General features: G+C 41.4%; 1 pseudogene; it reads right to left on the bottom strand.

Moving 5' to 3' along the window:
• Positions 1 to 2,718: 2,718 nt before the first annotated feature.
• Positions 2,719 to 10,104, bottom strand: LOC119901375 (annotated as a pseudogene).
• Between the last annotated feature and the right edge of the window lie 1,256 nt (positions 10,105 to 11,360).

Below are 11,360 nucleotides of genomic sequence, written 5' to 3'. Positions count from 1 at the left end.
GCTTCTCCCTGTTCTTTCTCCGCAGACAGAGATTAGCAGACAGGCGAGCATCACATAGTTCTCAGAGAACCTGATATGGAGAGGGCAGAGAAGAGTACAGGCAGCTTGTGAGAAGTACACAAGAAAAAGTCCCAGTAAGCCAAGGAGTAAAATGTCAAGGTGCTGGTATACCAGCGCGTAGCGGTGCGTACCGGTTCGCTTCAAGCACTGCACACAGTGCACAAATGTTTACAATGACTTGATAATTTACTCTAAATTAACCAATGAAGTCCCAGACTCCACAAGAATGTATTTTTGTGTCTTGCTAGATGTTGAAATCCAGGTCACATTTTCATTGTGTATGAAAATCAGTCCTGCTAAATCCGAGCCTGTGATTATCATTTACAGGCCTATTGCACTGAGGACTAAATTGATTGCCTGTAATCTTACTCCTGATATAATCTCCTGTACTGAGAAAGAGAATGACAGACAGAGTGAGAGAGAGAGAGTTAGAGTGATAATCCACCAAACCCTCGGCTTCCATCATAAACCAGCACTATAAACTTAACTGTATGCCAATGCTTAATCCAATCCATATGGCGTCAGATTTATCTGCAGGTAAATCAGTGCCTGGGATAAGTATCTGCTGGCAAGATTAATAGAGTGCAGAGGAAAGTAAAAAAAAAAAAAAAAGGATGAGGAAATGTTTTAGGGCCACACTCCAGAGACCCAGAGCAGTGATCTGTGTGTAAATGTGCGTGTGAGGATGAGAGAGATGCTCTGGAAATGTTTCAAAGGATAGTGGGCAGCCTGGGAGTGTGTGTGTGTTAGAAAGAGAATGAAAACTGAGACACTTTGGTCTCAGAGGGCCACTGCGGCAATGTCAGGGTTATGGATAGCCAGACCCAGAACCTTTCTTTGTGTGTGTGTGTGTGTGTGTGTGTGTGTGTGTGTGTGTGTGTGTGTGTGTGTGTGTGTGTGTGTGTGTGTACTCCCCAGAGAAACTGTAATTACCAGGATGGTAAATCACGTTATATCCAGGACACACAAACAGATTTGGACCAGTGCTCAGCCCTGCGTGGTTTGTGTTTAGAGACCCATCTTACAGTCATTCAAGCACATTAAAATCAACGTAAATGTTGTTTGTTTAAATTTGATTTATTCTTTTTCTTTCTTCCACCCCTATTGGCTACTGGGGTTCTTGCCTGCCTGTTACAGTCGTGGCGTCCCACTCTCTCTAACAACTACATTCTTTAACAGGCTTATGCGCACACACATGTACACACACACACACACACACACACACACACACAGACACAAACAAATTTAGGTTGTCCCTGGTAGAATTATTCCTGATGCTTTTCTTTCAGTTACTTATTTAAATTAATTGTTATTATTCCAGCTCTCGTGGCTGTGTTGTGTTGCTTATTTAGTGTGTGTGACTGTTTCTTGTTTTCATTTTTCTCTTAGTTGTCTTAATATGTCAGCTGTTTATTGCTGCTATTCGGCTGGTTGTCTTTTACTATTATTATTATTTTTATTGTTTGTTTTTGTTTGTGTTTGTTTGTTGTGTTTTTCTCCTCCTCCCCCCTCTCTGTTCTATTGCAGGTTTCGTTGCTTTCTGCAATTGGTGTTTCCCTCTGCTTTTCCCTGTTGTCCCCACCCTCCATCCCCCTTCTCTTACAGGTCTTGTCCTTTCTCTGTGCTGTCTGTTTGTGCCCCCCCATCCCCGTGTCTGCCCCCGTGTCCAGCCCGGTGACAAATCAATACATAATTAAATAAATAATAAAACAGACAAAGGAGTATATTAATACTCTCTTGTTAAAGTAAAATCTGTCTGGCACAATATGGTATCCAGGTCATCACACTCTATACCAGGCTGCTGGGCAGGACAGGTTTAAAAAAAAAAAGTCACAAACCCTTTATCATGCCATTAGAAACATATGTCATTGGTTTGCAAAACTACATTTGACAGGGGGAAAAGGTGTCTTATGTAATTTGTAATAGTTTTGCTGACAAGACAAGAGACCAGCTTTCATGCTAATAGTGAGAAGAAAAAAAACGAGGGACTGAGATTCATTTTCTAGTTACTGCATGTTTTGGAGAAACAGTGGTACTTTAATCATGCTGTACGTTGTTTTGATTAAGGGTCAGTTCATCAAAAGTAAATACACTCAATGGAATTTGGAATGAAATTACATCTGTAATTATGTACATCTTGTTAGAGATGTACATAATCAAAAGTTATGTGGAAATTGGGCCAAGAACAAGTCAGATTTTTCAAATAGATCCTGAATCCTCAGTGCCTCAACAGGGATAAATGGGAAACTAAGCCTTTAAAATTGATATAAAGATAAAATAAAAAAAGTTTAGTTTTTGGAAAGACTGAAAATTACTTTTATTAAAAGTATTAACTATTAAATAAATTTTATTCTGTAATTCCTCAGATTTTAGCTGCTGCTGCTTGGCAGGAGCTATTATTCATTAATAATTTGTAGGTCAAATATTACAGGAGTAGATAGAGGACAACGAGTTGCTACCCACCACTGGTAGGCACACAATATCAGTTAAACCTGATAAAATTATTTACATTATTAAACAGTGGGATATAAATTATTAGGGTTGGGTGGTGGTTGAGCTCCGGTGCAAACACAGACCCGGTGAAGGTATGGAAAAAAGTTTTATTCTTGAGAACAAAAACAATAACTAGGCAAGGGTTGGGAAGGCCAGGCTGGGAAGCTAGAGAGCTTGTGGATCCAGGAGTGTGGCTGGCAAGGCGAGGGGGCACAAGGCAGCGGAGGTCTGGAAACAAAGTGAAGAGACAAAAAAAACTGTTAGGAACAAACTTTAGGGCAAAGGCTCAAGTAGAACGAGAATCATCTGAGTAGGCCGACTGTTACTGCGGATTGCGAATAACAATCTGGCACCAGCCCTCCAGGAGGTTGGAGCTTAAGAATAGAGCGGTGATGAGTTGATCTGGTGTGGAGGAGAGCCAGGTGCTGAGCCAGCTACCACACCCCCTGCACAGAGAGAACACACATCCCAAGCAGCCATACAGCCCAACTCGTAACATAAGTAGTGGTGATGTTAACATGGAGAATTATTCAGATTTATCTTTTATTTATTTAATTTACAGTTTATCTTCATTGCTGTTCAGTTCAAATTGGTAAAGGCAACTTTACAGAAGAGCAAGTATTTGATTTAAAAGCTATTATTTCTATCTCTAGATACCTGCTGAACACTCTGCATCAGTAGGTACATTATTACCTCAGTCCACAAGGCTTTTATTCTAATTGTACAGAAAATCGGACAACTCAACACAGTAACACTCCATTTACAGTGAGCATTAAAATGGGATTTCACTCTGTGATTGGATGAATGATATTCCTTTTTAACAGTAACTCAGCTGAACGGTTGAGTACAACGCACATTTGTGGACACACTGTTAATTCTTATTGTATTTCATTACACCGTTTCCCATATAGTTTTAACTTAAACTAGATTATAAAGAAATCCAGTTGTGCACAGAAGCCGTTTCCATGCTGACCACACATAGAGGGCCTGGTGTTTACTCGTGGAGTGCTTGTCTGCCTGTCTATTTACACGCGGAGAGCAATGAGAACTTGTGGACCCAAGCAGGTACACAGGTGTAGTGTCACTTACAGTGTGAAAAGATACTAATCATGTAGACCTTGTATGCTTGATCCGCAATCTCGTTGCCGTGGTATTGGATTATGTTGAACTATACAAACGCCCACATTCTCTGTTGGAGAATCACCTGTGTGAAAGTTTAAAGTTGTGACCAATTAACACTCTTACCCAAGATGGGGATTGAACTCACAACCTCTGGCATCCTGAAAGGGAGGCTGTGGCTCAGGAGATAGAGCAGGTTGCCTGTAAATCTGAAGATCAGCAGTTCAATCCTCCAGGAAGCATTTTGTAGTGTCCTAGTGAATGTTAGTTTTTGTTCAAGCACTTAGGCTCAGTGTGTGAATGTGTAAGTGTGATGTAGAATAAAAGGGCTTTGAGTGGTCAAAGACGAGAAAGGAGCTATAGAAATACAGAGCATTAGAGCATGTTACAGTTTGAGTGGCTGGGCATTAGAATATATAGTGTTAGATCCCGAGTTACCCCTGTTCAGGAGGTACTAGACCAGCTCTCTGTCGTAAAGGGTCTGATCCTCTAGGCCTATGGGTATTGCCCTTTTAAGTATAACTGAGGACTGTTTAAGCTGGTGTTGAAGAGCTTCTAACTGTGATCTTCCGAACGCCTACCCTGCTTACTCTGAAATGGCACCTGACTGAATAGCCCTAGAGCCAGATACCACCCCAGCCACGCCCATTAACGACAGTTCTCTTCTCATTGATCAGTGCACTTGGTGCAGTTGCTAGGATTGTGTTTAGTGGTAAGGAAAATAGGCCCCAAGGATAAGTTAATTTTGCTGGCTAGAGCAACCTATAAGAACCTTAAAGATGTTAAACACACTTTACCTAATGAATTACTACCTTAGTGTAGAAAAAAAATTCAATGTCTACTACTGGTACTTTAAATGCAGTGATTATATATTTTATTGCAAAATTGAGCAAGGGCAAGCATACTCAAACTCAAACTTCAATCAAAACCTGATTATGATAGCTGAGCTTGAGTATTTTGATGTCTTCTTTTAAGACAGAAAGGGAGGGGAAGGAGTCGTCCTGCAGTGAAATCCTTCCTCCGCTGCGGAGCTGTTGACTCTGGTGGAAACTTGAGGCTTTGTCCAAAGCCCTCAAATTGTCTCTGAAAGTCTTCAGTCTTTGTTGCAGTTGAGAGAGAGAAAAACTTCAGAGTCCAATGATTCTTCAGTTGGTTTAGTCATTGCGATTACTCTCTGTGGCTCGATCTCTTGAAGTCCACTGAAGAAAACTCTTTAGTATTCTCTAGTTGTTTGCTGTTCAATTCCAAAACTCTTGTCTTAGGCTATTGGTCTGGCGCAGTGATGGTCCTGCTCCCAGTCCGATGCCTCTGAGATCTGCCGAGGAATAACCTCGATCTCTTTCTGACTCTTCTTTATATATCCTCTCTTCAAGTTGTCTTTGGGTGTAATTGTGTTTGTGTCAGGGTCAGCATATGTCCATGTTTGGTCCTTCCACTTCTAGTTTTCCGTCCTTGTCTCTGCTGGTGACTCATTGTCATGATGTCTTAACCAAACTTAGAGACCTTTTCCACAGTTATTTAACCTTTATACTAATTCTCCTTACTTTGACCATATTATTTATTTTACAATCACAAGATCAATACAATTTGTTCATCTTCAATATCAATAAGATATCCTGATTTTCAATCATCATCATATCATGTTTATACCAAATTTTTCTCTTTTAATCATTATTCAATATATTGCTTATGGCATTGTTAAGCTCTGTGTTTTGCAGATGGAAGTACGTTGCATTTCCCTTTTCTCACTCACTGTTGTTACTAAAGGGAGAAAGGCTCCAGTTTTCTTCTTTGCGACCTAATAGCAAGAGAGTTTTGATCTCAAGTGATTTGACAATAGCATGTTTCTACAATCCACACATGAAGGAAAATTTAGCAAGTTTAAGAACTAGGGAGCTTGTAGCTCTCATACTAATAAATATAATGGGAAATTATAGATTTTTAACATGATTACTCCATTGCTTAATTGTCTTGAATGTTTTATTCGGTTCAATTCTATTTAAAAACACAAAAGTATACATTATATTGCTGAATGTAAAATGAAAGGTTTTTTTTTACAGTTAAAACGAAATAGCCATAATAAACTGTAGAAAATCTGGCAGCAAAAGTTGCCGAACACGTCATATTCTACTGAGATTTTTTTTAGCAATGTTTTTAATCCATTAGATGGGTGAGAAAATAATAAATAATATTTGAACTATGAGTTATGGTGTTTGGTTTGCTCACTTGGTGAAGCGCAAGACTCTTAATGTCATTCAGAATTTTTCAAAGTAAAAGGTCTCAGTTCAAGATTATATCCAAGTTTATTTGGAAAAAGAAAAGGGCTAGAATTAAATATGGCACTTCTTTGTCCAAAAGAGAAGAGAGGATTGAATCTACCCAATTAAAAAAATTACTACTGGGCTGCTCAACTCAGGGCTATAATTATGTGGATTACTAAAGATGCAGATACATTGTGGGTGGGAATGGAACAAAACTCTATAAATGTACCTATAGAGTCTCCTCCATTTTTGAGTGAGGTAACACTAAAGAGGCTGAAGGTGGGCAATGTCTGGATCAGGGGGACAATGAGAATATGGTCAGTGGTACGTAAGAAATTGAAACTGTCAAACTCCATTTGTAGAGCCACTCGAATCTCGACAAACCCTGATTTTTTTGCCATCTATGATGGATGCAGGATATAATAGATGGACACACCAGGGGTTAAAATATATTGCACAAGTGTTTAGGGGACAAACCTTGAAGTCATTTCAACAGTTAATACAAGAATTTAATTTACCAGCCTACAATTAAGACATTACCTTAGGAGAAAGGAGAAAAAAAATAAATAAATAAAACACACTGACAAATGACAATAGCAGTTATGAACGTAATATCAACAGTAAAACAAAATTTGCAAACTTATTTACATTGATCACTTACTAAAATAGAAACATATCATCCATCTTCTCCATCATCCCCTACCCCTACCCCTATAAGGAGTGGCAGAATTTCTCTAAAACCCCATCGAAACTAGAAGAATTATTAATGGTGTATACAGAGGGAGAGAAAGAAAAGGATTATATCAAAATTGTATAAGGTACTACAACAGGAATCTAACAATAACTTGGATGGACTAATTTGGATGTCAATGAAAAATGGGAATTGGAAGCAAATATTACAATAACAGATGAACACTGGGAAGAAACATTCAAAGCATGACATAAGGTAACTAGAAAATTAGGTATTTTAACACTCCATCTATTACAAGTACAATAATACTTCGGAGAGATGTTGGAGGGGTTGCGTATTGGTTGGGGACTTTACACATATATTTTGGGATTGCCCTAAGATTTTAGATTATTGGAAGAATATTAAAAAGGAAATAAAACATGTTTTGGGTATTGACTTTAATTTAGATCCAGCATTGTACATATTGGGTATAGTCCCAGATAATGTTATAGACAAGAACTTGACTTCCTTACTGAGATTCTGCTTTTAATAGCAAAGAAAAAAATTACAGCCTCTTGGTTGAAGCCACAGCCTCCCAGTATAACGGAATTGTTACGACCCCCTGTTGTCTAGGGGTGTGGGGGCCATAAACATATAGGCATTAACTGGAGTTGTTCTTAAAGGTAACTTTTATTGATAACCAGAGGTGCAGGCAGGTAACAAACAAACAGAGGGTGGATGAGGGTCCTGTGAAAACAACGAACCAAGTTTCACTAGCAAGGACCACACTGTCAACAGATACGTTTGAATGATTTTATTCATGGACAAGACAGAAGTGCTGGCTTGTGCCTGCTAGAGGCTGTATCCGAAGCGTTGTGGGGAAGCTACGATAGGGGAAGATCCGCCGTAGCACCCGGGCACGACGGACCCCCTCATGACCCTTTGGAGAGGAGGAAGAAGGTAAAAGATGAGATAGAGGAGGGGTGGGGGGGAAGGGATGCAGAATGACAGAGCGAAGAAGAGGAGGTGGGTTAGTGGGGTATTTATGAAGGTGTCAAGAGTGACGTGATTGACGTGAGGTCCTGCTCCTGAAACTCAGCTAATTAGCTCCACTTCACTAGCAAGGACCACACTGTCAACAGTACGTTTGAATGATTTTATTCGTGGACAAGACAGAGGTGCTGGCTTGTGCCTGCTAGAGGCTGTATCTGAAGCGTTATGGGGCCGTAGCACCCGGGCACGATGGACCCCCCAAAAGCTTCAGGTTAATTGAGAGAAGCATCTGAGGAATCCGAAGAAAGCAAGTGTGAACATGGCTTCTAAGGTTCTAGACACGTGAGGGATGCTATATCTGGCGCAGATGGTGTGGATGCACGTGGACAGCAAGTCTGCTGTGAGGGGAAGTCGGCGGGGGTCTTGAGCTGGCTCTTGCCGCTGGAGACCTCTGAGAAGTAATGTAATCTGAGGATGGTAAGAGGCTGGACAGAAAGAAACTGATGCTGCTAAGATAGACCTTGATGGTGTGTGTTTTGATGGCCATTATGGAATGGGCGTAGCTGATAAAACAGGATGTGGTGACTAGATCAAACGACAGGAAGTTAATGTTGTTATTCTGCCCTCAATATGATGTAGACACAGTGGCTAGCTTGGCAGATAGCTAACAGGTTCTTTAATGAATAAACATCCAGGAGACAGCAGGTAGTTAGAAACACTGTAAAACTGAAATGTAGAAATAAAAAATAAAGGTCACAATTTCTTCGGCATTTGAAGCTTGCCATCACAATAACTATGATTAGCATGATGCTAACTTAACATGGAAAATGCCATTAATGGGCTAACGCGATTAACATTGCGATCGTTTTTTAATGTTTTTCACACAATTAAAATGCTGTTTCCAATAACCATTATAAGTGAGTCTCATAAAACATAAGCAGTACTTACAGACATGTGTTGTTATGGATTAAGACGAGACAAAGTGAACAAAAGGGGGAAAACAGCTTTGCTTCCAGACTTTTCCAGGACCGAGAAAACTACAGCAAGCTTACTAGGACAAACAGTCAAACAGAACAAAACAGTCCATACGCAAGCCACTCTCTCTCGTGAAAATGGCAGAAGCTCCTCCAAGCTGACCAATAGGATGAGAGGGTCGAGGGTGCTATGCTGTTGATTATGGAATTCTGTGAGTAGACGATCAGGGATGTTAGGCCAGAATTTACATGTGGAACCGTGGCCGAATATGGTGGAACCTGTGCTGAATGGGTATCTGCATCGGGGGGCCAAGAGCCTGAACTTCTGAAAAGAGAAGCGAGACAGGGAGTCAGCAATGACGTTGGAATGGCCAGGAACATGAGCTGCACGAAGGATGTACTGGTGCATGAATGAGTGCCAGGTTAAGCGTTGTATAAACGGCATGATGGAAAGGGAGTTAGAGCGACCTTTGTTGATTACGTCGACGGCTGCGAGGTTGTCGGAGTATATGAGGATGGTCTTTGTCGACCATTCGTGACCCCACAGAATGGCGGAGGCTACGATGGGGTAGATTTAAAAGAGAGCGGAGGAGGCCTGGCTGACACGAGCAAGCTCTGGGGTCCACTCTGCTGCAAACCACCTTCCATTAAAGAAACCCCCAAAACCGATAGAAGGAGCGGAATCGGTGCATAGGTGGATGTCGTGTGGATGGGTCAGTTGTTCTTCATAGAAGAAGGTGATCCCGTTCCGGAGCTCAGGAGTGATGGTACGGAGGAAGCGATTAACAGAAGGTGGGAGATAAAAGCTCTCCCTTGGGGAATGATGTGAAAAGCAAAGTTGAGGTGGCCAAGGAGGGAGAGGAGTTGCTGTTTGGTGCAGGATCAGAAGGCTGATGCGGCTGAGCTTTTCGATTGGAAGAGACGCCTGGAACAGGTTTGTGTCTAGGGTGATCCCCAGGAACTCGAGGGATATGGAGGGGCCCTCTGTTTTCCCTACTGCTAGTGGGACTCCGAGGTCGGAGAATACGGATGTCAGTGTCAGACCTGAAGCGGGTGGTGATGAGGGAGCAGAAATGATGAGGAAGTCGTCCAAGAAATGGATGAGAAATGGAACCTTGTGGTTATTTAGCAGGATCCAGCAAAAGGCTTCTGACAGGGTGTCAAAGAGTGTGGGGCTGCTTTTACAGCCGAAGGTGAGCCTGACTGCGAAGTAATAAGCCCCTTGCCAGCAGATACCAAAGAAACGCCAGAAATCGGGATGGATGGGGAGGACTTTGAAAGCGCTGGTGATGTCTACTTTCGAGAGCCATGATCCTTTGCCGGCAAGTTTAATTAGGTTGATGGCGTTGTTGATGGCGTAGTGAAGGGAAAAGTCTTCACTCGGGATCAAACTGTTGATGCTTGGAATGGTACTGCCATGGTGTGCTGAAAGATCGAATATGAGACGCTTCTTTCCAGAGTATTTCCTAGTTGCAACGCCGAGGGGGCTGATGCGGAAGTTGGGAAATGGTGGATGAGTGAACGGCCCGATCATGAAGCTGTCTTCGACTTCCTTGGAAATCAGGTGATATACGGACTCTGGCTCGTGGATGGCAGATGAAGATTTTTACATAAGAAAGGGACGGATGGTAGTACGGAAATTCCGGGGTGAAAGCCTTCTGTAAGTCCCTTTAAGAGGAATTGCACGAATGCGGCATCGGGATAGTTTTGGAGAGCTGCGGCTAAGGCTGGGATGTTAATGGGTGTTGCCAAGTACTTACCCAGTTTTTGAGAGGTGGTATGATAGTCTTAAAACTTATAGGAAGGCCCTCCGTAATGCCAGAGCAGCGTACTACTCATCATTAACAGAGGAAAATAGGAACAACCCCAGGTTTCTTTTCAGCACTGTAGCCAGGCTGACAGAGTCACAGCTCTATTGAGCCAAGTATTCCCATAGCTCTCAGTAGTTACGACTTCATGAGCTTCTTTAATGTTAAAATTCTAACTATTAGAAACAAAATTCACAAAGACCTGCCCTTAACTGGCACCAACTTATCTCTAAACTCAGGAACCTTAGAAACCGCTGTAGAACCATATATATGTTTAGACTGTTTTGCTTCCCTCAATCTTTACCAACTAACTTCAATAATTTCTTCATCTAAACCATCAACCTGCCTCTTAGACCCCATCCTGACTAGGTTGCTTAAAGATGTTTTACCCTTAGTCAGCACTTCTAGATATGATCAATCTATATCTATCAACAGGCTATGTACCACAGTACTAGTAAGTAGCTGTAATTAAACCTCTTCTGAAAAAGCCCAAACTTGATCCGGATGTTTTAGCCAACTATAGACCTATATCTAACCTTCCATTTCTCTCTAAGGTCCTGGAGAAAGCAGTTGCTAAACAGCTGTGTGACTTTCTACAGAGCAATAGTTTATTTCAGGATTTTCAGTCAGGATTTAGAGCTCATCATAGCACAGAGACAGCACTGGTGAAAATTACTAACAACCTCCTTATTGCATCAGACAAAGGACTTGTCTCTGTACTGGTTTTATTAGATATTAGCGCTGCATTTGATACTATTGACCATCAGATCCTATTGCAGAGACTGGAACATTTCATTGGCATTAAAGGAACCGCTCTAAGCTGGTTTAAGTCCTATTTATCAGATCGATTTCAGTTTGTATATGTTAACGATGAGTCCTTCATGCACGCCAAAGTTAGTTATGGAGTTCCTCAAGGATCTGTCCTCGGACCAATCCTCTTCACTTTATACACTCACCTAAAGGATTATTAGGAACACCTGTT

The sequence above is a fragment of the Micropterus salmoides genome, unplaced genomic scaffold (genome assembly GCF_014851395.1).
Source record: "Micropterus salmoides isolate LMB-PRFRI ecotype aquatic unplaced genomic scaffold, ASM1485139v1 Ms_hic_scaffold_13, whole genome shotgun sequence".
NCBI lineage: Eukaryota > Metazoa > Chordata > Actinopteri > Centrarchiformes > Centrarchidae > Micropterus > Micropterus salmoides.
This window is presented reverse-complemented; position numbering and strand designations above follow the sequence as displayed.